This window comes from Anser anser (genome assembly GCF_964211835.1).
Source record: "Anser anser genome assembly, contig: HAP1_SCAFFOLD_77, whole genome shotgun sequence".
Taxonomy (NCBI): domain Eukaryota; kingdom Metazoa; phylum Chordata; class Aves; order Anseriformes; family Anatidae; genus Anser; species Anser anser.
Genome location: NW_028153924.1, coordinates 607057 through 609357, shown reverse-complemented (window position 1 = coordinate 609357; position 2301 = coordinate 607057).

Genomic DNA, 2301 nt, shown 5'->3' with positions numbered 1-2301 from the left:
GCACTTTTCCCTAAAAACCCCTTTGTTCTCTTATCACCTAGACCCGGGCCTCGATGTTAACCCTTCAAATCCCTTAGTGACACGAATTGCTGGACCATTCCTTACAAAAGGAAGGATAAAATATGTAGAGGAGCAATGGCACACGCGAAAGCCCAGCGCCGCGGGCAGAGGCAGCGAAGGTTGACGGCAGAACAGTGCTCGGTTTGAACACGGAGAGGGAAAGCGAGGGGAAGGTGGCCGAAGCCGGCCGCAGTCTCTGAGCTCTCCTCCTCCTGATTGTTTTCTCTCAAAGCCATTTCTGTCTGTGTGCGGGCACCCGGAGCCGGCAGAAGTCCCCGTGAAGTCCTTCGGCAGGACGGAGGGCTGCGTGGGCTCCAGTGAGAGAGGGAGTTAGGAGAATCTTATCAAGTAGAGATAGAGCGCTGACAGCGTTAAACTAGGATGCTACTTAGCGTCTTTGCTAACTATGGTGCATTGTGCCAATTAACTAAAGCAAGAAGCCTTGGGCCCCTTACCAAGGTCAGTCTCCTAATAAGAGAGTGAGCCTGTCTTAAGAAACTGGGAGAAACTGGTCCTGCAGGTGGACAAGAGCCAAGGAGCAACTGAGTCTGTGCAAAGACAAGAGGTCAACTAGCGGTGACGAGGAAGAGTCATCAATCTTCATGCCCACGACCTCCCGTGCTGCCCAGCGCTGAATAAACATACCTACTTTACAATCTCACTGATTGTGGAGTCCCTTTTCCGCAAGTCACTAGCAGCGGTTTCTTCCGCAGAGGTTTTCCCAGAGCCGCTTCAAAGCTTCCCTCGCGGAGCTGGGGCGTCGCAGGGGGTCGTCAAAGCACGCACGCGCACACACACACACACACGCACACACACACACACACAGGCGTTGTTGTCCAAACAGAAAGTATTTACAACAAATTCGACAAGCGGTTTTCCTCTGCCAGCAGCAAATGCCTGAGGGCCCCTACAGCTTCACAAATCATAGCACAAAGAGCCTAAAGTTCCTCTAAAATTTAGGGAAATGATTCAAAATAGATCTGCTAGGGGAAAACGATCACTGGCGGCAGGGTACACAATACACGCGAGCCTCAGCTCTCCTCCGCAGGGTCAGTGCCCACGCCCAAGTGCGACGCTGATGGCACCCGAACATTTGCTGTAGCAGGCAGCAGAGCCAGCAGCTCAGGGGAGCAATTTTAAAAACCAGGAGGCACTTAAACCAACCCTTAATTGACCCAGTTACTGCAGGAGAGTCCCGACTACTCGCCCTGGAGTCCTACTGTCACCAGCAAAAAGCACCAACCAAAGCTTGGGGGAACTTTGGTACAGCACAAGAGAAGGGAGTGGGGGTAGCGTAGCCGTATCGCAGAGCTGCTGCTTTTCACACCATTTTATCATCCCTGATAATTGAAAGTAAGGCCGGGTGGGCTGACCCCACCACCACCACTCCTGGCAGCATGTTTGGTCCACAACGCTAGAATAATTATTTTGCTCCCTCCCGCCCCTACAGCTTCATCATCTGAAAAGATTACAGTCAAAACAATGGCATACACAAATAAAAGTCAAGAGTTGACATAGTAACTCCGGGATTTGGGTATCAACTGTCCGAGAAATCAGAACACCCAGGCTTCACAATGTGCCCAACATCGAGCTGTGCCAAGGGGGGGCGGAAGGAAGAAGCTTTCCGTTTAAGCCTTCAGAGCATCGCTCCGTCACTACGTCAATTCACAGCCACCACAGCGTGCCGATGGACATCTTTCTGTGCCAAAAGAAACAAGTGCTTTGTCCTCTTGATATCAAAGGTAGCCACCTATAGTTACGGAACCATGCACAAGACCTTAACTCTGACCAGCAGGAAAACTTAGGACAACTGAGTGCAGATCCTGCCAATTTCTACCAGTTCCAACTGTGCTTTAAGTCTCATTGCAAAGCCTCAGTTAGAAAAAGGATCACCTCAGGGTATCCAACAAGAAGAAGAGTTGTTTTCTTTTTTTTTTTTTTTTTTTCAATATACCATAGGACTATGCAGTTCAATCATCAATCATCTTGGAAAGCTCAAGGAGGAGGTCATCCTCATCCTTCCCTGGGTCCAAGTCGAGCTCGGCTTCCAGTATGCCGTCTGAGAGTTCCCAAAGTAGCATCTCTAAATCCTCGTCTACAGATACGGGCGCGTTGCCTGTGGAACTCAGCCGGCGTGTCCTTGCTTCTTCTAGCTGGGAAGAAGCTGAAGTCGAGCTTGAGAACTCCATTGGCTCCACGGATTCTGCCTGGCTTCCAAGATGTGCTTCAGGTCTTGGCAGA